A 24,773-nucleotide genomic window follows, 5' to 3' on the forward strand; every position below is an offset into this window, starting at 1 on the left:
TGCATTGAAGCACTACAGTGATGCATGGGTAGTTCTGCAGGTGTGCTGTTGTCCCATTTTGAGTGTAGATTTCAGTGACCTTGGGTAAAAATACTGATTTTGGGTGCCTCATGCCATATTTCTAAAATGTAGCTCCCTGTACATTAATTTGGGTGCACAGAAACTGAGGCATCCAAAACTAATGAAAACTTGAAAATCTGGGCCTTAACCTTTCAAAGCTTGACTCACCCTTGTTTCCTCGCAATTTGTGTAATCATTTACACTAAAGCAAAGTGGATGTAAAAGACTACCCAACCCAAATAATAACTTTTACCATACACTTTGCACTGATGTAGGTTCAGGTTAACTGTAAGTAATATAGATAAAACAACTCCCTCCCTCATAAGGATATTAGATGATTTTTTTGTCATTTGTAAAACACTTAGATCCCAGAATAGGAAGCTACATAAATGTGCAAAGAAAAAAATCTTATACATTAATTTTTTTTCTCTAATAACAGGGCAAGCAGTTCTCACTAAGAGGGGGATCCATACTTGTTTCAGAATCTGGAAGCCATCTAAAAAGATGGAAGGAGGACAAATCCCTAAATAGCTCCATTTCCAAACCATATGGCCATATAAGCACTTCCAAAGCTCTACTGTTAAAAAAAGTGAACAACTAAGTATGACAGCTAACTAGATAGTCTGTTAACTATTCACTCGTGATCACTCCTGTGCAAGAATAATGTAACCAAAAAAAAAGGTGAAATACCAGTGACCAACTAGATCAAGTATTGTAACAGAGAGAAAGCTGTGCTAGTCTATATACTATCAAAACAAAAATGCAGTAAAGTGGCAGTAGTAGTAGTAGAAGTGGGTCTGTCCCACGAAAGCTCACCTAATAAATTATTTTTAGTCTTTAAAGTGCTACTTTACTGCTTTTTTGTTTTGATAGATTATATATTGTTAAATTTAGAATTACAGACAGACTAAAATAAAGGGTGCTGTTGAATTTTCCAGCCATCCTTTCACCAGACAAATAAATTAATATATATACATAATACTACAGTATTAAGTTATAAAAGAGGAGGCCCAAAGTCCCTCAGTCCAGGCTGTAAGCACTGATCCGGTACAAAGAATTACCACACTTTTCAGAGGATGGCTTACTCTCCTTAACAGTATGGCAGCTTTCATCCTATTTGCTACCGCAGACTTTGAGGGTTGGTTCCCACTCTTCTTTGTGGATGATAGGTTGCAAATATTGTGGTCTATTTCCTCACTAGTCAGTTTCTCTTCTGACAAATCCAAATTGTTTTCTTGAGGTGATTTTACAATCAATATCTCTTTATGTTCAGTGGAAAAAGTAAATGGCTTCTTAGCTAAGAATTTGGTCGCAGGCACTGCCCTCCTGGTTAAAGTATGTTACTAGGTAGCTGTTGTCTGACCCCATGAGGTGATATATTTTCTGGATATATTTTCAAAAGTCCAGAAAGGCAAAGCTTATTGCTCAAAGCTCGGAGAAGTGTACGTTGGGGTTTCTTCTCTGTATCATCCAAACTCCACCAATTTCCATTTTTCCAACTATGAACTCTTCATCCCTGCAAGTCCAGGTTTCTCATTAAAGTTTTCCTATGTGGCTGAAGAAAGGGAGGGCCCTGGAGAACATGGTCCCTCATTCTGCATGATCAGAAAGAGGACTTCAGTTTTGTGCATGGTTTCGCAAATATATTTTCATATCTTAATACAATTGCCTGTCAACATGTGCCAATTCATCCTTCTCACCAAAAAGTACTCAGGCTTTTCTACCAGAACATTTACCAAGGGGCAAGGGTACTGCCCTCTGCACAACCCTAAAGGTACTGAGGAACATTTGATAATTGTGATGGAGGACTTGGAAGGGAAATTCTTTTGCCTTCTTGCAGAACACATTTCAAATAGGCATCAGACAGGTAAAAAAAGCAATTTAGAAGACAGCTTTATTTATCATCAGTCTCATCTTTAATAGGGCCCCAGCTCAAGGAGGGGATCAGATAAACACCAAAATATTTGGGAAGCAGACTGGTTAGGTTTTAAATGTCTTGAGATTTGAATTTAATGTTTTCATCCTGAAGGAAGTCTTCCTTGTGCCACTGTTGAATTGCTTAAAGTCTGGTATTGCTCTTGGAAATCCATTGATTCCTTACCGCAACAATACATACTTAAGAACAACTGTGTAGAGGTGTCAAGTATCGGAGGGGTAGCCATGGAGGTGGTATCTGTGGTAATACTGCATTTCTTCAAATTGTCTTGGAGAACTGGGGTGTAATAAAAGAAAAAGAAAGACATTTACAAACTTTATCCCTAATTTGACTGTCAGTGGTGCTCTAGAGCCAGTGGTTGAGAAAAGATGAGATCCATCCATTGTGATGTGACTGTAGGATCAGTGTTGATTCTCTGCATGATGTGGATGGTTGCAACCTTGGGTGGGTGGGGGTATAACCTGGAGCAATGGATTGAGGTACAAGGTCTGGGAGGGGGGTCTGAGTGCAAGAGGAGCGGCAGAGGGTTAGGGTTATGTGGGGTGGCAGGGCAGGGGGTTGTGGGGAGTGGGGGCTGGGGTGCCAGAGCCTGGCTATGGCTGGGAGACTTACCTGGGCGGCTCCTGGCCAGCAGCGCTATGGCAGGCTCACTACCCACTACAGTCCTTGACCGTTCAAAACTGATTTCTGCTTCATGCAGATTTCTGCTCCATATGCAGAAGGGGTGGGGGAGGCTTTGCGGGCTGCTTCCACCCCCTACCAAAATCTCGGAGTTCCTGTTGGCTGGAAAGTGACCAATCGGAGGTGAGCTATTTTTCAAGGGGACAGGAACAGCACACAACGCCTCCTCCATCCTCCTGGCCCCAAGAGCAGTGAGCTACATGGAGCAGGAAGCTACTTAAAGCAGCAGTTGGCTACTCTGAGCCTGAGGCAGTCTGTAGGCTGGATCCAGTAGGTTGGTGGGACGGATCCAGCCTGCGAACCATATCTTGAGCACTCAGATATAGAGACAACATGATACGTTCTGTTTTATTATCGATCCCTTTCCTAATTATTCCCAACACTCTATTAGTTTTTTTGACTGATGCTGCACATTATGTGGAGGTTTTCAGAGACCTACCCACAGAGACTCTTTCTTAACTGATAATACCTAATTAGGCCCTATCATTTTATAGCTATAGTTGAGATTATTTTTTCCAGTGTGCATTACTTTGCATTTCTCCACATAGAATTTCACCTGCCATTTTGTTACCTGTTACCCAGTTTTGTGAGATCCCGCTGTAACTCTTCACAGTCTGCGTTGGACTGAACTATCTTGAGCAGTTTTGTAAAAACTGCAAATTTTGCCACTTCACTGTTTATCCCTTTTTCTAGGTCATTTATAAATATGTTGCGTGCTACTTATCCTAGTACAGGCCACTCGGGGATACCATTAGTTACCTCCCTTCAGTCTGAAAACTGATCATTTACCTTTTTCTTTTTTTTTTTGTATCTATCTCTTAACTTGTTACTGATCCACAAGAGGACCCTCCCTCTCACCCCATGACAGTTTAGTTTGCATAAGAGCCTTTGGTGAGGGACTTTGTCAAAGGCTTTCTGAAAATCTAAGTACACTGTATCTACTAGATCACCCTTGTCCGCATGGTTGTTGATCCTTCTTAAAGAATGCTGGTAGATTGACATTTTTAGTATTTCTAAAGATAGAAGTATCATGTTTTTTCTCCTCTTCAAGCCATGCTGCCTACCATTTTTAACTGACTCACCAAAACTTCTACAAACTTTACTGAAGTCAAAATCTGTTTTGAATGAGAGTCTATATGAAAAGTACTGGCTTTAGAGTCATTTGTTTACTGCACTGAATAACAGAAACTTACCAAAAATCTCATCTAAGACTGCATCACCCAGAGAAACTATTAATAGACTAATTTTTTTACCGTAAACAAGACTTTTCTTAGCCCTTGTTACAATTACTCTAGCATGACAAATGGTTGTCTATAGAGAAGCTTCCTAGTTCCTATTTGTACACTCATCCCTTGCTATATGAGCACCATTGGGTCCCAAATTTCTGCTTGTAGGTGAAAACTTGTAAGAGGGACATTACATTCCCATGAAAATGCACGTAAAAGTCTCTGATTCGTTCCAAGTGCTCATAACTCGGGAAAGGAGTGGCAGCATGTAGCCCTGCTTTTGAAACGTAAGTGAACCTTGGGTTGTGGGGGGGTTGGGAAGGGTTAAAGGTTTGGGGCCGTGAATGGGAGGGAGGGTTGAAACTTGGTGGTGGGTTGGATCCACGGGGTGGGTGAGGGGTCTTAATGCTGCGGCAGTTTGGGTCCATGGGGAGGGTGGGGGGGTTTCAGGCTGCTGTGGATTGGGTCCGTAGGGTGGTGGGGGAAGCGGAGGGTGTTTCAGGCTGCTGCAGGATGGGACAGTGGGGCGGGTGGGGGGGTTCAGGATGCAGAATGTTGGGGCTCCAGGGAGGGTGGGGGGGTTCAGGCTGCAGTGGGTTGAGTCCTCAGGGAGGGAGGTGGGTTCAGACTGAGGCACGTTGGGGACGTGGAGCTGGCGGGGGGTTCAGGCTGCTGCTGGTTGAGTCTGTGGGGCCAGCAGGGGGTTCAGGCTGAGGTGGGTTGGGTCTGCGGGGCCAGCAGGGTTTCAGGCTGTGGCAGGTTGGGTCTGTGGGGAGTAGGGTAAAGCTCGTATTAGCGGGGGGGTTGGGGGAGTTCAGTCATCTAGTGAGCAAAGGTAGAATATATGTGTCCCTCATTTTAGCGAGTACTCGTAAGTAAAGTACTCGTTTAATGAGGGATGAGTGTAGATACTTTTGTTGTGAAAACAATGGATTCTTTTGGGAAAGAGTTTCTCCGATGGAACTGTTGTGTTGCTAACAAAGAATGTGACTCCTTTATCTAATGTAGGCACCCACTAGTATACATGTAAAAAAGTCAGAATAAAAATACTCAGTGACTGAAATAGAAGAAAAATATTTTCATAGAGGTTTAGAAGGCTCAGCTTATTCTTCTTGAATTTTTACAATATCTAACATCTTTTTAACTGTTTACTCAAGGGAAAAGTTTGTCAGTGGTCAAGGTCCAACCTCCTTCTCTTCCAGAACATATTTTACCCCCTTCTTCTAGGTAGATAAGCTAAAGAATTAAACTTTTTTTCTTTTAAAATGTTTGTTTGTCTTCCCTGTTACCCATCTTTGGAAAGACTAAGTGAAATTGAGATAAAGAGGACACTCAGAAGTCCGTATTGTCTTTCTGAAATCTAGACTATTTAGAATGAATGAATTGTAACAGGGAAGTTCTACCTAATTTGGAATCCTAAGATGAAAAGGAAGAACTTTAGAAACAAAACGAAACATAAAAACAATCTCTCTCCCTTTCTTCAGAATTTTTTTTTTTTTATTATGGATGAAGGCTCTTGTGATCAAGGCAAAAAATATTCAGAGAATGCTGAGAGGACGTAGAGATTACACATGCTGTCTGATTGTCAGTGGAAACTGAGACAGAGAGGGCTGCAGAGTGGACACCTTGGTACACGGTAGATGTTTCTTTCCCAACCACAAAATCAATATTTTAAAACTTTAGCAAAAATAAGTATTATTTCATAGCAAACTGCAAGCAAATCAAATTGTAGAAACCAACTTAAAAATAAACGCTTAGTTGGGTTCTGACATCTGCTGACTGAGGCGAGAAAGGAGATTCAGTGTCAAGTCCAGGAAACACAGGAATAGCTCAGGCCAGGACAGTACTCTCCCAAAGGATTATTGCTTTTACTGGCCTATGCAAGTTTTCCCTTTTGTAGAGAAGGCAACATCTGCCCAGTCCACACAAATGTCTGGCACGAAGTCACCTTGCCTTTTGGCTTATTTTGGCAGCAAGGAGCCTAGACCTCATTATTGTGTACTCGTGATTTTGTCACTCCAACCCTTCCAGAGGTATTCCCTCAGACAGCATAACCGAGGTATTCCCTCAGATCAAATATAGGAACGCGAGTGTGACTTCAGTCTGGCAACAAGTAATTCTCTTTGCCTATTAAACCCAAAAATGAACAACGGGTTTTAAAAAAATCCAGTTTAGGACTATTTCTAGGCAAAAAGCTACATTTCCTGCTCCAAGTGAGTGCAAACCAGCTGTTTGTACCTTTACAGGAGCACACTGCCCGCTCACGTGATCCAAGGGTGGAGGTACTGATTCTTTGGGCTCTATCGTGTTCAGCTTTAGACCATTTCCACAGCTACCCATTAATATGGATTGCTAGCAATGCATTCGGAGACAGTACTGTACATTATAACTCCTTTTATCCAGGTCTACTGTGCCAATTATCAGAGGGGTAGCCGAGTTAGTCAGTATGTTCAAAAACAACAAGAAGTCCTGTGGCACCTTATAGACTAGCAGGTATTTTGGAGCATAAGCATAAGATGCATCTGATGAAGCGAGTCTTTGCCCACGAAAGATAATGCTCCAAAATTTCTGTTAGTCTATAAGGCGCCACAGGACTTCTTGTTGTTACTGTGCCAGTGTGTACATAGGCCATGCTTACAGAACTCCCCACTTTCTAAAATCTATCTTTTCAGAATCAGTGAGAAATACTTTAAAAATTGAGAGAGAACTTGGCAGCTCTGCAAATAGTTGTTTGTTTTGCTTTGCCTTTTTCAGCTGAATTTGTTCACATTGGACAGAGTAATTTATGTGTATATGTAATCCACACACCCACTGGGTGTGGTTCACTGTCCCATGTAGTGGCACCTAGACCACTTACACAGAGAAAGAATGAGTCTTAACTGTGCACCAGCTTGTAGTTACATACTAACAACTGTTTTAGCTCTTACCATGATCCAGATAGCAGGGCTTGAGAAGGCCACTTCATCACTCACCCTGGGAGGGCAGGTATTTTAAACAGGTGACTAGGTGGTGGCTAGGAAGAGTGGAAATGACAGCTAAAGGGTGTAGCCTGAGAAGAAGCATCAGTAGTGGTGATAGGAGAAAGTAGACTGATTGGTGCTGCTGCAGTGAATTCCTTGACAAGTTTGATTCTGAGTCAGCTAATTCTGCTGACATTTGAACCCTGGAGGCAATTAAATAATTTCTATACCTTGTTGGTACGCTTTTAAGCAGGTCTAGTACTTGTATAGTGCTCCGCTTTGACGTGCCTTACAATCAGTTGATCAGAATTATGGTCTATTTCCGCTTCTCCCATCACGCAAAAGTATAAGATACTTAGGAAAAAAAAACAGATTACATGGTGAAAATTGAGGCTATATCTACATTGTTCAGTTTGTGTAGTGGGTAAAATATGGAGACAAAAAGACAACTTTGCCTGGAAGTGTGCTCCCTATATGCACTAAATGCTGGCATCTGAAGAAGTGAGTTAACTCACGAAAGCTCATGCTCTAAACTTTTCTGTTAGTCTATAAGGTGCCACAGGACCCTTCGTTGCTGCTACAGATCCAGACTAACACGGCTACCCCTCTGATAAATGCTGACAGTATTTTATCAGCTGCAGTGCAAATGTCAGCAACCCACTTTTTCTTAGTGAGTGGCAGCAGTGGAATTTTTCTTTGCATTGACAATCGGGGCATTGAGCTGTACGGGCCCGTGTTGCTCATGCTTCATCAATATGAGAGCATAGTGGCCCTACTCCACCAAAGTTTGGACCCACATCTCTCCCCTGAGTCCGTCTGCTGCCCCCACACACCTTCCCCAACAATCCCTCAGCCTCACCTGCCATCTCTGAGAGACTTAAAAGGGCCCTTGGGGCCCAACCATCACCACTGGCAGTGTAGCACAGCTAAAGCAGCTTCCTGCCCACCCACTCCACATCACTTCTAAATCTGGAAGTGGCTGCTGGTATGTCCCTGGTGCCCCGGGCAAGGGGTGTAAACCTCTGCATGCTGCCCCTGCCCCAAACACCTCTGTGGCTAACGGGAGCATGCATCCCCTCTTGCGCTCCAAACCCCCTCCCACCCCCAAACTCCTTCCAAGAGCCATAGGCTGGTGGGGGAGCGGTATTTGGACACATTCTGGGTGCCATCAAAAATTCTCCAAACCTGCTAACCCTGTTGACATTTGGTCCGATTACACTTTACACACAGAAAAAATAACATTCTTTGAGGGCGTCCAGGGAGCCCCATTTTGGGCCAGGTGGGAACCATGCCTGGCTCCAAAAGCAAGAAGAGAATCAAGAAATGTGATGCTTGTGCTGCAGCATTCCGGAATCTGATGTCCATTTCAGTTATTTGATTTGTCAGGAACACAAAATACAGCATGCCACAAATCTGTGTCTTGGACTTGACTTGGAACATTACATCAGACTTCAGGTGCTGTTCACCTGCCAGAGCCTTCAAGCAGATGGTATAATTCTGGGCACAAGCCTAATGCCTAGACTAGAACTACCAGCTCCAGTGCACACGCCTGCTTCTACAGAGCCCAAGCTACAGCACCAGCTTTCACAATGTGCATTACTCCTAGCTCAGGAAGGCTTTGAAAGTGCACTTGTAACAGTGAGCCTCACTAATGCATTATGGAGTACTGTGTTCTACCTGGCCCTGGTGTTCCAGGGCCTGTTAGGGAATTGTGTTCTTCTCAGGGTACGCCTATGCACATAGCATTGTCACTGCACCTATTCAGTTTTCAGTGCTTGCTGCACATTTATGATTATTGCACTGTATTTGTCACGGATCCTGTGAATTGTGTCACACTGTACAGTAACAAGGAAGTGGGTAATTTTCAGAACTACTGGGCACTCTGCAGCCTAAGTTGTAAACTTATAGACATCAATTATTTTCCAAAGAAGAAAACATATTCAGTAGCAAAACCAGTGGAAAGAAAAATATGTTTAACTTAAAAGCAAATACATTAAAAACTTAATAAAATTAATGGAACAGAATTCAACAAGGAAAAAAAAACATTTGTGTCAACTTTACTTACATGTACAGCAACCATGGCTTGCCTAGGTCAGTGTATGTGAAGCTGTGGTTGTTCTTCGTGTTCTGAGGAGTGGAATAGCAGATGTAGGGATGCAGGGACTGAAAAGGGTGCAGTACTAGGGTGGGGATGAAAGGAGGTGCCATAATGCAAGTTTCCATGGGGTACAGGGGTGACCCTCTGATTGATGGACCTGTAGGCCCACAGAAGACTATAGAGTCTGGAGCATCTTTTTATCCTGGGGCATCTCCCTTTCCTTTTCTTGCTGGGACTCCTGAGCCTTTCTCCTGTCCGTACTTTTGTTTCGCAGGCAGTCTGCAATGTTCACTTTCCAGGCCCTCTGGCTTGCAGGATCGCCTGTGCTTGTCTTCACAAATCATCATCTTTCTCTTCCGTATTTGGCTCAGGTATTCCACAGGGATACTGGCAAAAACCCCTCAAGGCTGCAGTAGTAAAGCCCACAGAGATACCATTGTCAATATAGTCACAATGTAAAGCACAAGCTTCCATTCAGAACCCCCTTCCCTTGTTTCCCTACAGTTTTAAACAAGACAGTCTTATTGACACTTCTGCTTCAGGCAGCTTATGCACCACCCTACTCTCAGTACCAGGCATCATGCATATGGCCACCCAGGTGTCAGGAACATGAGAAGGGAATTGCTCGACTGCATGAAACAGTGAGTATAGAGCAATAACACTGATCCTGCCTCCATTTTGGTGATTTTGCTGATATCTCACTTCTGAGGGCAACAAAGGCACAGAGAGCAGAGCTAGTGCTGGTGTTCTAAAGCCGCCGGGCCAGTACTCTGTTAGCCTGTGTACGGCAGTGGTGTCTGCCCATGTCATTGTCAGCTAGCATGGGAAATGTGCTGCCACTCAGGATGCAATAAGACTGGGAAGGTCTGCAATAAGACCTTCTGGAGAGGATTGCAGAGAATCCCCATTAAGTGTTCACAGAGCTCTCTCAGGAACACAGGCACCAACTCACAGAAAAAAAAATTAGTAGATGCTTAACACCTACTGGTAGCTAGCTCCCCTGCGCTTCCTCCAGCACCTCCTGCCCCCCAGGGGCCTGGCCAATTAACTCTTCCACCTCCTCCCACAGTGCTTACTGTGCACCGCAATCAGAAGTTTTCATCACATGCAAGAGGTTCTGGGAGAAAGCGGGGGAATGCGTACGGGATACGCTCGGGGGAGGGAATGGGCAGAGGTGGGGTGGGGATGTAGGAGAAGGGGTTGGGTGAGAGTGGGACCTGGGGCAGAGTGGAGTGTTGAGCATGTCCTGGGCCCAGAGGAAGACAGCACTTATGCTCCTGAGGGTTCAAGGGACATCCCTGCGTACATAAACAAACTGCTGAGTGTCTCCTCCCCTCATTGCTTAACTCTGCAGGAGAATGAATAGCAGAAAACAACAGTTCCACTCTTAGTTCCCCTGCTAGGAGGAGTAAAGCAATAAAAAGTTGATAGCTGTGGCCTGTTAAGTTGGAGACACCAGCAGCACATCACTATAACAGGAAATAAATTTACACGCTTACCAGGGGTTTCTTTCTCTGCATTGGGTTCACCTGCGCTCAATGGCAGAGACTGAATGGACTGCGGTAGAGTCTCATACGGGTCCTGGCTCATGGAATAGCCAGAACCCCAGTCGCCTGTGCCCCATCTCACCGGTGCTGGAACTGAGTTGGGGGAGGGGGCTTCCGCACCACCTGGCTTGAAGTGGTATAAGTGCACACAGTTTGGTTCAGTGGTTCTCAGCACTCCCATTATAAAATGGTCCCAGCAGCCTTGCCCCATTCTTGTCCCCCTCCTCCTTATCCTCACTGTTCATACCGGGGCCAGTGACTCAGGCTCTGCAGAAGTATTCTTTGTGGTGTGTGGAAGGACAGGGAGGGACCTCCACCAAATATGGCAAGCAGCTTGTTGTAATAGCAGCCGTGCTGTGGCTTGGCACCAGATCAACTGTTGATTTCTCTGGCCTTTTTATATGCCTTATGCAGTTCTTTTGCTTTCATGTGGCACCGCTGCTGGCCTCTGTTGTACCCCTTCTCCTGCATCCCTGAGCAATCTGCTCATAGATTTCAACATTTCTGCAGCTGGTTCGTAGCTGTGCCAGCACAGCCTCTTTTCCCCACAGGCCCAGGAGATCAAATATCTTCTGTCTACTCCAAGCCAGAGCCTGTCAGCTGAGCACCTACACAACTACGGAGAGCTTCTAGGTGTGCTCACCAAGTTGGGCAACCAGACAAAGGCATTTCAAAAAACTGTGGAGCTTTACCGTCCCCGTGTCTCCTGGGCAGTGGAGTTCACAGATGTGGCCAGAGATCAATATTAGGCACTGTGGGACAACTGCTGGAGGCTTGTAAGGCTGATATAAATAATGCAGTGTCTACACCCAGTGCATTGACCTCACTACATCAGCCATACCGAAATTGCATTCAGGGCGGCAGTGTCACTGCATCACTGTATGGGGCACCAAGATCAATGGGAGATAAAAGTGATCGTACATTTGCACAAATTTGCACATGTGCAACTATGTGGATGCAAGACAGCTTATGTCAAGCTATGTAATGTAGACCAGGACTAAGGCTGTGGTGCACCTAACACTAGAGCCATCCAACTGCCCTGCACTTAGCAGGAAAGGAAAAAGTGCAGGTGGACTTTCTGAAGAACTCAGCATCAGTGCAGTTGGTCATCAAAACCAGCAATCTAGTTTGCAGACAGGGCACCCACCTAGACCTGTTTGCATCCAAAATAATGCCAGGTGTCCACTGTATTGCACCAGAACGGCAGGGGAGGAAAATTTCTCACAAATACATCCTTCTACGATGGGAATAAATACCTCCTGTATACATTTCCTTTAATAACCCTCATCAGCAGAGCTACAGGAAAGATCAAGAGGGACAAAGCAAATGTCAACCTAATAGCTACCATGTGGGAATGTCAACAGCGCATCCCAGAACTGATTTAATTCTATTTCAAACCCTGCTTGTAGTTAAACTATCATAATCATACTTCCAAAAGTCCTCAGTGGAGCAGGAGAGTGAAAACTCTTTTCACAAAGGGTCCTGTGATTTTGGAAGCAGGCTTTAGTTCAAATTGATATGAAACCCCAACATTTCAAAATTCTAAAGGGAAAAATCCCTGGGAAAACCATTTTTAATTTGATATTACAAAATTTAAAAATATTAACGACAAAATGTCACTTTAGGTCAAAAAATCAAAACATTTCATTGTAAAAAAAGTCCATAAATTTATCAGGAGTTTTTGTTTTGTTTGTTTCCCCACAATGAAATTTTGGCAAAATTGACAAATCGACACCTTGGCACAAAGCATTTCAAATGGCTCCATCAAAGCTTTTCTGACCTGCTCTTGTTCTGAACCATATTTTTGGTTCAGCCTATACTGCTATAGTGCCTGAGCAAATAGTGCTGGTACAGTAAAGCCTGCACATGACCCAGAAAGAAGGATTAAAGGAGAAGGGAGTTCTAGGAAATCACCAGTGAGACATCTGATTCTCTGTACCATCCACATGACCAACATAAAGTATCAACCAAAACTGGACCTATTCAATGACCCAGTGACAGAACCAAAAGAAATGTGTCATCTAAGTCCAAGCCTGGATGCCAGCAAAAAAAACAGAAATTAGCTTGCAATCTGTGATATTACTATTCTGGCAGCAGACTGTACGTGCCATTTTGGATAGACAGCTCACAAACAGTTAACACTGGGAAGAAAACTACAGAGCTGAGAGCAACCCCTATTTAAGTTGCCTAATAGTTCCCATCATATGAGATATTTGCAATTATTCGTATTACTTTTGGTGAAGCTCTAGCATCTCCACCATCTGCAAAAGGCCATAGACATTCAGCAGAGAGAAAACTCTGTTGTCAGAGAAGTGCCTTTTTATTTGTCTCACGAACTTCTGTTCAGGTTTTGCTAAGAAACTTTTGAAAACTGCCATTTCCCTTCTGTTGCTTGCATAGTCAGCAAAGTGTGGCAACCTGCCAAACTAACGGATCATGAATGTTAATCTAAGGCTGGCGTGTGTAGCAGCATGCACTGCACTGGGAAGCTCAGGAGGAGATAACCTCTTGTGGGGGAAGGGGAGGAGTATGCAAGAGATGCCAGTTTGGGCTTCTCCTCAACTACGTCCCAGATCTAGAACATGTCCCAACAGCACTCACCCCCTCCTCCAGCACGATCATTTTCCTAAGAGATAACAGCCTTACTGCCAGTTACACCAATCAGTCATGTGTAGCAATAAGCTATGAGCTGAGGGGTAGGGGCAAAATCCTCCCAAAAATGCACCAGGGGAAGAGTGTGTTTCAGTTGCAAAATAGAATTTCCTTCTATCTTTTCCTTTAAAAAAAAAATCCGAAAATGACATATAACACTTCCCACCTGACAACTTTAAAATGATCTATGTAGGTTGCAAAGCCAAGCACTGGAAAGTTGGCAATTGCCATTATTAAATTTGTGCAACACTACTGTAGCACCATCTACGTACACATTATTATGCTGTCTTCTTCCACAGGCTCCTTGCCTCATTTAGTGCAAAGGAGAGATGTTACTCAGAAAATGAATCTAGGCTACATAGTGAATCTGAATCGGCTTATTTGTAGGTTCCCTGACTTATCTGTTCTAGAAGTTAGAAGGTGTGTACAGAATGAGACAGAGCACTGCAAGAAGAGAAAAAGGATGACCCTGTGGTTATGGTAGTTGAATTGCACGCAGGAAAATTCAGTATTGGTCCTGCTTTTGCCACACAGTTCCTATAAGCAAGTCCTTAAACCAACATTCTGGCAGCTGGCAATCAACTATGCATCCACGGTGAGGTACATGGGCTCAATATGATGAAATGCTGAGCACTCACAATTGTAATGGAAGATGATGGGAGCAGGAAGGCGATGCGGTTTGGTGGAATAAAAAGTTTTCTAATTCAGAAGGTCCCAAATTCTAATCAAGTGGCTCTGTCACTGATTCACTGTGTAGCCTCAAGAAAGTCTCTATGTCTCAATTTACCCAGCTGTAAAATGGGATTAAAACCACTTTTATTTCTAGAGGAAATATGGAGACACATTAATCCCATATTTGTGAGGGTCACCCATATTATTGTGATATGTACCCTGGGAAAAACTGTGGAAAAAAAGAAATAATTTTGCACCATCAGTTCAAGCTGTAGGGGGATGCAATCTAATCTTGTTTTAAATTAGTTTGGGAGATAATTTCACCTATTCATTGTGCTATCTCCTAGTACAAATATCATCTTTAGAAATGTATAAAATTTGAGTATAGATGGAATGTATGCCATTTCCTTCCAAAACACACTTTTAATTTTTGTGATAAAATTTTCCTCTCTCCTTCATAAGCACCATAGCTATTTGATTTAGTACTCAAAAATTATAAAGGGCCACAGTAGTCAGTATTTCAGAGAGTAGCACTCATAAACAAAAAGCAAGGTATTTTGTTGTTCCGTAAAACAAAAATACTTTCACACTCAGCCAGGTAACGTATACATCTCCATGGGAAAAAAAAAAAAAGAAATCAGAAAAGCATGAAATGTTCAATGAAAACTAGGAAATCTCACGGTTTTTATATTATTTTATTTGGTGCATAACAGTCAATCATCATACTGAAAGCTTTTAGTAATAATAGACCACTAAGAAAACAGTACACCGTAAAAAGTCCAAAATATAAAAAAATGCAATCAATGTACAAAGTATATAAAAACAAATCTATAAACACCTTTATGTGTAGCAAGAGCTAGACAGCTGCACTGATATGGTTACTGTGACTTAACAGGCACCTACTAAAACACAGTAGTCATCTGTCATATCGCAGGTAAGATATAGCTAAGTGTCAACCAATGTTGCCTCTAAGTTCTTCTATCCATGTGCGGAATAAGTTCTGGTATGTGTGCTGAGGCAGGTACTGATGTGTACCTCCAATAAAAAGACATACTGTCTGCTGTGGTGACTGTGGGCATTGTGCTAACCAGCTGGGTGGCCCCTGAATCTCCCCCGTGTGGTTGCCCAAACGTTCAGCTTACAAGGACCATGGGTGTCTACATACTAACACAATAATCACAGTGATCTGGCAACTTTAATCAAATCAAATATTTTAACCACAGCTCTCTAGAATAAATGACTGAGAATAACGTGCAGTATATAGTGTTGTGATTACACTAAAATAGATGGTGTGGCTAAGATTCATCAGGGCAGGGCTGTTTCACAAGATAATCTAGATGGTTTAAGCAAACAGACTGAGAGATGAAGCAATGTTTAGTCCCAGATGTGGCATTCAGATCTGCCAGGTAGACTCAGCTGCTCATTTGGAGTCCCACTAACTTGATAAGGCTCCATATGGGTTAGGGACAAGGATCCACTTGCACAGACCCCATAGCAGGATCGGCACCTGAATACGTAAATGTAAAAGATGCAGTTGGATAGAAATAATGATCAAGTATAGCTTGAGAGACACCAAGCTAGTTTATCACATAACAGAAAAGAACATGGGTTTATTGACAGTTAGAGTATTCATATTCTTGGTCTGGCATGCTGCTGCAATAAAGAAAAACATGTCTTATCAAGATAGTCACAGTATACTAACTGATAGAAGCACAATCCCCTTCAGACAAACATGTACTAATGTTAGCACCTCTAGTATATTTGCTCATCTTCTGTGTGCTCCACCTTTTTAACACAGAAGTATATTTTTGATTTATTATTTTATTATTGTTCATCAATGATCTAGAAAATGAGGTAAGCAGTGAGGTGGCAAAGTTTGCAGATGACGCCAAGTTGTTCAGGACAGTCAAAAGCAAAAGGGATTGTGAAGAACTACAAAAAGATCTCAGCAAACTGAGTGATTGGGCAGCAAAATGGCAAATGAAATTTAATGTGGGTAAGTGTAAGGTAATGCATGTTGGAAAAAATAACCCAAATTACACGTACTACATGATGGGGTCAAATTTAGCTACGACAGATCAGGAAAGGGATCTTGGAGTTATAGTGGATAGTTCTCTGAAGACATCCACGCAGTGTGCAGCGGCAGTTAGTAAGGCAAATAGGATGTTAGGAATTATTAAAAAAGGGATCGATAATAAGACAAAAGATATCATACTTCCCCTATATAAAACTATGGTACGCCCACATCTTGAGTACTGCGTGCAGATGTGGTCTCCTCACCTCAAAAAAGATATATTGGCATTAGAAAAGGTTCAGAAAAGGGCGACTAAGATGATTAGGGGCTTGGAACGGGTCCCATATGGGGAGAGGCTAGAGAGACTGGGACTTTTCAGTTTGGAAAAGAGGCGATTGAGGGGCGATATGATAGAGGTATATAAAATCATGAATGGTGTGGAGAAAGTGAATATAGAAAAATTATTTACCTTTTCCCATAATACAAGAACTAGGGGACACCAAATGAAATTGATGGGTAGTAGGTTCAAAACTAATAAAAGGAAATTTTTCTTCACACAGCGCACAGTCAACCTGTGGAACTCCTTGCCGGAGGAGGCTGTGAAGGCCAGGACTCTATTAGGGTTTAAAAAAGAGCTTGATAAATTTTTGCAGGTTAGGTCCATAAATGGCTATTAGCTAGGGATAAAGTATGGTGCCCTAGCCTTCAGAACAAGGGCAGGAGATGGATGGCAGGAGATAAATCACTTGATCATTGTCTTCTGTTCTCCTTCTCTGGGGCACCTGGCATTGGCCACCGTCGGCAGATGGGATGCTGGGCTGGATGGACCTTTGGTCTGACCCAGTATGGCCATTCTTATGTTCTTATGTTAAACAGAGTGGCCTGACATTAAAAAAGGGATTGTTTTATTTTAATCATCAATCCTATATGCCTATATGTAGGTTTTTAGCCTCCTCGTAACAATGTGACAAAAGAAAGATTTTAATTTACCATATCTTAAAATTAAAAAAAGTGGCAGAAAGTCATACAGGTTGAAACCCTCTTGTCCGGCCACATCCCTCGTCTGGGTGAACCATGGATGTTGGTGAACCAGAGAGCACCTGGACCAGGGAGCTCCAGCTGTTTGGGGAGGTGCTGGTTGCAGGGACCCCCACTGGCAGACTGCTCTGGGGAGCTCCCGAGCCAGCCCCAGGGCAAGGAGCCAGGTCGGGAAGCCCCACTGTACGGAGACAACCTGTCAGGACCCCCACCAGGAGCCCTGTGGCAGGGAGCCAGCCCTGCCAGCAGCCCCACAGCCACAGGAACTGCAGCCAGGCAGCCCCAGGGTGGGGAGCCAGCTGTGGCATGGAGCCCTGGAAGCCCTGCAGCAGCAGCAGCAAACCCAGCCAGGGCTGGGGAGGCTGGCAGCCCTGTGGAGGAGCCTTGCAGGAGTGCCCCCCACATCAGGCAGCCTGGAGGTGTGACCTCCCCTTGTCCGGCAAATCCCCTTCTTTCGGGCCACTCAGATCCCAAGGGCAGTACACCCTGTATTACAATTAATTACCATTACCATTCATTATTTGCCCATTTAGAAGCTGTGGGAGTTTTATATTGCAGTGGGCAGGAAGAATTCACCTTCTTTGTACCAACATTTTGTCATTAAGTCAATAATAGCAGCCTGTGATCAAAGACACCTGAGCCTTGTGGAACGTGCAACTGCCAGTGAGAAAATACACTGATTTCAGATAGCAGCATGCAACTTTGCAATTAATGCCTTTGTGATAATCATCTGCTCCATAATTATATTCATGAACAGTCTTGGAAAAACATCTGAGAAATAGAATCAATTACTTCTAATTATAGGAGGGGGGTGCAAAGTGGGGGGGACATACCTCCCGTGGGGGGAGATATTTTGTAAGGGGGATACAGCCAAAAATGTTTTCTCACCCCTGAATAGACTTAGCTGATGCTTATTGCAGGGCTGGCGGGGCTCTGGCTGTGCACCGCTTGCTATATCCCACGGCTAGCTACGCTTCAGGTGCTAGGAGGCGGGGCGGTGATGAAACAAGAAACTCCCTGGCCTGCTCCAGCTAATGGGTCCTTGCAGGGCTGGGTTTCCCCAGCCCACACACCGGCCGCAGCTGAGGCTGTGCAGCACTGATCCTCTTCCCACGCATGGGGCTGGACTTGTCTGAGTGCCATGCCACTGCCTGGCCGATGGGCGGAGGGGCTGCGGCACTGGGCTCGCCTCAGCACAGGCCTGGGAGAGATGGCAGCACTGGGAGGAAGCGTCACTCAGAGTGGGATTGGGCACAGTACAGTGCTGCCTGCTGGTGGGGCTCCTGTGCTGGGGCCCTGCTGTGGGCTCATGATGGATGACACAGAGCTTGAGAGAGGAGCAGCAGCGGGTACAGCAATGCCGGCTTGGGCCCAGCCAGTGGCGTGCTTTCCACACCTGAGCCCAGCTGTGCCCACTCTGCGGGCTGCTCTTTGCCATGGCTCGGTTCAGAGACGCCAACCCTCTGCTGCCCCTGTGGTGTGGAAGATTTTACTGGTGTGTCCGGGACTTGGCCACATTGAGTTTGTGACCTGACCTGCAGAGCTTCACAGCTGCGCCCACAAGCCTCTGAGCCAACAGTGCTGTGCATCTGGCCAGGCTCTGGTAAAGCAGGATCAGCCACTACCCTCCCCTGTGAGCCTAGAAAGCTGTGCAGTGGTGTAAGGAATGTGCCAGCAGGAACTCAGTGCTGCTGAAGGCTGGGAGGAATGTGTCTCCCAGAGATCATTTGCATGAGAATGCAAAGGTGTGCATATGTGATACATTGCAGACAAAGACTGATGGGTAGCAAGGAAGCAATGAGGTTTTCTCTATTGTAAACACATTGTTGTAAAACCACAATTTATGCTAACACTCTGTATAAGAATTGTGAAATCTCACCAATGCTCCAAGTCATTGTGGGGGACAGGGCAGTCGATATAACTGCACAAGACATGGATTACACAGGGCTCCCTGGTTTAAAGCATTGTGAAGCACACAGGGAGGAATATGGGTTGAATCAGCTAGCTGAACACCTGTGCCTCCTATTAAAAAGATAGAATAGGATACTAGTGTTTTTATGAGACTCCACTTTGCTAGGTACCAAGAGCTGAAATCAGAGGGGCTATGTCTACACTAGCCCAAAACTTTGAAATGGCCATGCAAATGGCCATTTTGAAATTTACTAATGAAGCTCTGAAATACATATTCAGCACTTCATTGGAATGCCGGCAGCCGCCGCACTTTGAAATTGACACAGCTTGCTGCTGCGCTGCTCGTCCAGATCGGGTTCCTTTTCAAAAGGATCCTGGCAACTTCAAAATCCCCTTATTCCTATCTGCTGTTAGTCCGGCCAGTAGGAGCAAGCAGAATGCCAGACCAGCGCAAAAGTGGCATTGTCTCAGGTTCCATGAGGGAATGCATCAGCGTGGGGTGTCAGTGCCCACCTGGACTGGACCAAGTTGTAAGTGGGGCATTTGAATTGGGAGGTGTGGAGAAAGTTGGGTGTGTGGATTGGCTGTTTACAGTATTGGACTTGGCCTGAGAGGCCAAGGACATTGCTCAATGCATTTGAGCTGAGACATTTACTTGAGGCTTGGTTATGAACTCTGGGTGTGATATTTTCCCAAGCTTATGCTAATTGACTTTTCTGCTTCTTTTATTAAAAGTCCTTTTCTACACTCAGACTCTGTGCTTGCGAGTGGGGAAGCATTGCCTCTCTGAGGCGCCCGGGGTGTGTGATGTTCCCAGGCTACTGGGTGGGGGCTTGAACCAATTGTGTGTGAGATGGATGAAAAGGAACCCCTAGGTGTTGAACCTGGCCCTGGTTCCTGCCAATTCCTTCTGGCAGAAGGGTTACAGTGGCCTCAGATATCCTGATGGAGGAACTGGGAGGGCATCTAATGGAGAAAGCTCTTGCAAGGAGCAACATGCCTTCCACAAGGCAATCAGATTGCTTTGGGCAAGGGCTCCTGGGAACTGAACTAAACTGCTGACATTAGAGGTTGGCTCTTGGTGTTGTGGGGAAGAAACATTCAGACAGTTCACTTTAGTTGCTAGGGTCAGTGATGTGTATTGGGCGCTACTTCCCCCTCCCCCATTCGCAGCTTACAGGCAATTCTGATTCCAGCCGTTGAGGTTTTCTTTCTGTCCTATTATCTGAAACTCAGAGGTGCTTGATTTCCCTCTGTTTTCTTGTTCTTTGGGTTCCGCTGCCTCCCCCACGACCCCCACCAGCCTCATTTGCCAACCCCCACCCCCATCCTGCCCCTGCGGACCACACTGCTGCTGTTGCTGAGTGAGAGTGGCACATCACTCCCAGGTTCGGGGGGGGAGGGGCGTGCTGCTAACAGCAGGGACTAAAAGGGGGACCTGACCTAAAAAGTTTGCTTTCCCCTGAATTATAGGTATTGTCCCAAACTGGAGACCTCCAGCCCAACGAGAATCATTTCAGGAAAGAAATTTCTTTTAATTGCTACTCCTGCTCCCACACAAGGGCATCTGAACACATGAAATCCAATCCAAACAGACCGTGACATGTTGTACAGCTGGCAGAAAGTCAAATTTGAAATCTAGGATTTTTTTTCCTATGTGAAAGACGCTTGTGAGTGAATATACCATGTCATGTTTCAATTCACAATGAACATAAATGTTAAGGCCCCAATTCTGTTAAAACTGAAACTGGTATCGGTGGCGCTACCTATATATGAGACTTGACTAAAATACAGATTGAACCTCTCTAATCCGGCACCCGCAGGACCTGACTGGTGCTGGATGAGAGAATTTGCTGGACCACGGGAGGTCGATATTGTCTAGCACATTACCAACACTTCCTTTGCTTACTGGGCTCTTAGAAGACATTAGAGCTAAACAACAGCACAGAATACTGAAAGCCAGGACTGGTGGCTGTAAACAGATGTTATGCGACCACAGGAAACTTGGCCGCACCCAGAATAAGTGGTCATCCAGCCAATTAAAATCATGCCAGATTATGGCGTTTGCCAGATGAGAGAGTTCTGGACTAGAGAGGTTCAACCTGTAAGAAAGAAGAAGTGGTTTCTAAAATTCTAAAAGAATCTTGATTCAGAATTTCTTGTACCTTTAGATTTGGTATGAGTCCAGAATGGGTATCAGCTGCATTATCTCCATGTTAATGGAGGTTTTTGTAAAGTGGAATATTAGCCATGTCTCAGGAAATTGCACACTGAACCTGTCAGACCACATTTGATGTGTAGTGTTCAGTTTTGGTCACCTTATGTGAAGACAGATGTAAGTATAAATTCTGGCTGCTCCCAAACAGATGTGTTTGCTGGAAAAAGTCACGGGCTCAGGGGGCCTCTCGCCCTCATTTCAGCACATTTGCAGAGATCCCAGGTATGATGCTGGCTGAGCACTACTAGGAAAGAAGCATGGCTAGGGCCTCATCCCCTGCATGGCTGTAAGTATCTGGCAGCATGTATGTGGGCAGCATAACATCAGAGTGCTACATAATGCCCTTCCTAAGGAATTTTGCATGTGACTGCCCTCCTTGGCTGCTGTAGTTCCGTACCCAAATGAACCAAAAGACAATGACTATGGAACCCCTTGGAGGTCATTTTCAAACATTCATATTCCAGAAAAGAAAACCACTTCCATATTGGTCATGGAATTTCCACTTTAATCCCTTATATGTGTGTATTATGAGTCTGCCTAATTATACAATCAAGTTTTTTCTCAGTATAACACAACAGAAAAATTCCATAAACATACATGTAGCATTTTGTAACTTTTTTGCTTATTCATAAGAACATACGAATGGCCATACTGGGTCAGACCAAAGGTCCATCCAGCCCAGTATCCCGTCTGCCAACAGTGGCCAATGCCAGGTGCCCCAGAGAAGGAGAACAGAAGACAATGATCAAGTGATTTATCTCCTGCCATCCATCTCCTGCCCTTGTACTGAAGGCTAGGGCACCATACTTTACCCCTGGCTAATAGCCATTTATGGACCTAACCTGCAAAAATTTATCGAGCTCTTTTTTAAATCCTAATAGAGTCCTGGCCTTCACAGCCTCCTCCGGCAAGGAGTTCCACAGGTTGACTGCGCGCTATGTGAAGAAAAATTTCCTTTTATTAGTTTTGAACCTACTACCCATCAATTTCATTTGGTGTCCCCTAGTTCTTGTACTATGGGAAAAGGTAAATAATTTTTCTATATTCACTTTCTCCGCACCATTCATGATTTTATATACCTCTATCATATCTCTCCTCAATCGCCTCTTTTCCAGACTGAAAAGTCCCAGTCTCTCTAGCCTCTCCCCATATGGGACCCGTTCCAAACCCCAAATCATCTTAGTCGCCCTTTTCTGAACCTTTTCTAATGCCAATATATCTTTTTTGAGGTGAGGAGACCACATCTGCACACAGTACTCAAGATGTGGGCGCACCATAGTTTTATATAGGGGAAGTATGATATCTTTTGTCTTATTATCGATCCCTTTTTTAATAATTCCTAACATCCTATTTGCTTTATTAACTGCCACTGCACACTGCGTGGATGTCTTCAGAGAACTATCCACTATAACTCCAAGATCCCTTTCCTGATCTGTCATAGCTAAATTTGACCCCATCATGTTGTACGTGTAATTTGGGTTATTTTTTCCAATGTGCATTACCTTACACTTACCCACATTACATTTCATTTGCCATTTTGCTGCCCAATCACTCAGTTTGCTGAGATCTTTTTGTAGTTCTTCACAATCCCTTTTGGTTTTGACTGTCCTGAACAACTTGGTGTCATCTGCAAACTTTGCCACCTCACTGCTTACCTCATTTTCTAGATCATTGATGAACAAGTTGAACAGGATCGGTCCCAGGACTGACCCCTGGGGAACACCACTAGTTACCCCCCTCCATTGTGAAAATTTACCATTTATTCCAACCCTTTGTTTTCTATCTTTTAACCAATTCCCGATCCATGAAAGGATCTTTCCTCCTATCCCATGACCGCCTAATTTACATAAAAGCCTTTGGTGTGGGACCATGTCAAAGGCTTTCTGGAAATCTAGGTATATTATGTCCACTGGGTGCCCCTTGTCCGCATGTTTATTAACCCCTTCAAAGAATTCTAATAGATTAGTTAGACACGACTTCCCTCTGCAGAAACCATGCTGACTTTTGCCCAACAATTCGTGCTCTTCTACATGCCTTGCAATTTTATTCTTTACTATTGTTTCTACTAATTTGCCTGGTACTGATGTTAGACTTATCGGTCTATAATTGCCAGGGTCTCCTCTGGAGCCTTTTTTAAATATTGGCGTTATATTGGCCGTCTTCCAGTCATTGGGTACCGAAGCGGATTTAAAGGATAGGTTACAAACCACTGTTGTTAACTCCGCAATTTCACATTTGAGTTCTTTCAGAACCCTTGGGTGAATACCGTCTGGTCCTGGAGACTTGTTACTATTCAGCTTATCAATTAACTCCAAAACCTACTCTAATGTCACTTCAATCTGGGAGATTTCCTCAGATTTGTCACCTAAAAAGGCTGGCTCAGATTTAGGAACCTCTGTAACATCCTCAGCCGTGAAGACTGAAGCAAAGAAATCATTTAATCGCTCTGCAATGGCACTGTCTTCCTTGATCGCTCCTTTTATATCTTTATCGTCCAAGGGCCCCACTGCTTTTTTAGCGGGCTTCCTGCTTCTAATGTATTTAAAAAACATTTTACTATCATTTTTTGAATTTTTGGCTAGCTGTTCCTCAAAATCTTTTTTGGCTTTTCTTACTACATTATGACACTTAATTTGGGAGTGTTTATGTTCCTTTCTATTTTCCTCACTAGGATTTGACTTCCACTTTTTAAAAGCTGCCCTTTTCACTCTCACTGCCTTTTTAACATGGCTGTTAAGCCATGGTGGTTCTTTGTTAGGTCTCTTACTGTGTTTTTTTATTTGGGGTATACATTCGTGTACACATAATTTCTCAGTCCTAATGGTCCAGGATATTTTGTGACAAACTGCTGTTATAAGCTCCCCTCTCCATAACAGCACTGGGAATGTCAATACTTTGACATTTGCACATGTATTATCAATGGAAACATCTTTTTTAATTTTCTCACAGTCATTTATTAAAAGCAAAGTTTATACTTGCATGCTACTGAGCAGAAAGTTCTGAACAGCTATTTTAACACTAATTGTACAATGCAGATATAAAATTTATTTTTGAGATTATGGCTCCCTGATTTGCAATTTGCCTCAGTCTCATCTCTTTTTAGAGAAGCCCAGAGACTACTCTAATTTATATCAGCTGGCCGGGCTCCCCACCCCGCCCCGCCCCAAGCCCGCTTCCTCCCTGAGGAAACATATTCCTTGGGTGGATTTCAGGGACTTTTCTCCTAGCTAGACAAAGTCCCTCTCAGTCCAGATCTGGCCCCTATACCAGAGTGGAGGGACAGTACTCATAAGACAGGAGTTCTCGTCCCTATTTCTTCTTAGGCCCCGCCAATATGCTAAAAAAATTCTACATCCCAATGGTGCACAACTGTCTTTTTGCACATAAAAGACAGGGTTGGTGTTAAGGGATAGCAAGGAGGACAATTGTCTGGGGCCACACGCCACAGGGAGAGCTGCTCTGACTTCAGCTTGAGGCCTAAGCGGTGAGGAAAGAGGCTTTGGCTTTTTGCCCTAGGGCCTAGTGACTCTAATGTTGGTCTTGCTTGGTGGTCCCCTGAAACCTCCTTGTGGTTCCCCAGAGGGCCTTGGACCCCAGCTGAGTAGTACAATCATAGTACCTGCTAGCTGAGAGCTACCCCACGCTGGGGGAATTCCCAGCTGAATCCTTGGCACCAGAATGAGGGAGAAAATGGCATTAATAAAGAATCATGGAGTATGACTTAAGCAAAAGACTCGAGTTCGTAATTTAATTGTAAACA

The 24,773-nt window shown here is 44.1% G+C and overlaps 1 long non-coding RNA gene across 1 annotated transcript in view; it reads right to left on the minus strand.

Annotated features, from left to right (window-relative positions):
* Positions 1–2,052: 2,052 nt before the first annotated feature.
* Positions 2,053–24,773, minus strand: part of LOC142004652 (uncharacterized) — a 43,873-nt gene continuing 21,152 nt past the window's right edge. Inside the window, exons 2-3 of the long non-coding RNA XR_012643003.1 lie at positions 8,929–9,368; positions 2,053–2,272 (exon numbers count right to left, since the gene is read on the minus strand). This is a non-coding gene — a long non-coding RNA (uncharacterized LOC142004652). The remainder of the gene's footprint in view (positions 2,273–8,928; positions 9,369–24,773) is intronic.

Source organism: Carettochelys insculpta, chromosome 1, assembly GCF_033958435.1.
Source record: "Carettochelys insculpta isolate YL-2023 chromosome 1, ASM3395843v1, whole genome shotgun sequence".
In the NCBI taxonomy this organism is placed as follows: domain Eukaryota; kingdom Metazoa; phylum Chordata; order Testudines; family Carettochelyidae; genus Carettochelys; species Carettochelys insculpta.